The following is an 813-nucleotide window of genomic DNA, read 5'->3' on the forward strand; positions in this document are numbered from 1 at the left end:
TCACCGGTGAAGGCAGAACATCAGATGATGGAGACAATCACACACTACAACAACCAGCTGATGATAGAGACAATCACACACTACAACAACCAGCTGATGATGGAGACACACACTACCACTACCAGCTGATGATGGAGACAATCGCACATTACAAAAACTAGCTGATGATGGAGACAGAGACAATCACACACTACAACAACCAGCTGATGATGGAGACAATCACACACTACAACAACCAGCTGATGATAGAGACAATCACACACTACAACAACCAGCTGATGATGGAGACACACACTACCACTACCAGCTGATGATGGAGACAATCGCACATTACAAAAACTAGCTGATGATGGAGACAGAGACAATCACACACTACAACAACCAGCTGACTATGGAGACAGAGACAATAAAACACTACAACAACCAGCCGATGATGGAGACAATCAACCTGCCCACACTGAAATGCACCCTCATGAAGAGGAGCGAGGAAGCATGGAGCACCCCGTCTTCCTAAGACCCCAATTCTACATTCAAGGCGCTCATATGACCGCATGCAGTTGAGAACGCTGTAAAACCGTATTTAAACAAAAAATAATGTTTCAGGTGACACCAACAGTTCCACCACATGGCCCCAACTGACGAGCGTTTGATTTCCTCGTGTGCTGACACAACAGACGAGGTTTTATCGAGCTGCTAGAGGGCTGGCCTCGTTGCAATGTGGATTTGATGAGTGTGTGTGTGGGAGAGTGGATGTGTGTGTGCGTGCGTGTGTGTGTGTTTATATATATGTTTGTGTGTGTGTGTGTGTGTGTG

The sequence above is a fragment of the Aplysia californica genome, unplaced genomic scaffold, assembly GCF_000002075.1.
Source record: "Aplysia californica isolate F4 #8 unplaced genomic scaffold, AplCal3.0 scaffold01754, whole genome shotgun sequence".
Taxonomy (NCBI): Eukaryota; Metazoa; Mollusca; class Gastropoda; order Aplysiida; family Aplysiidae; genus Aplysia; species Aplysia californica.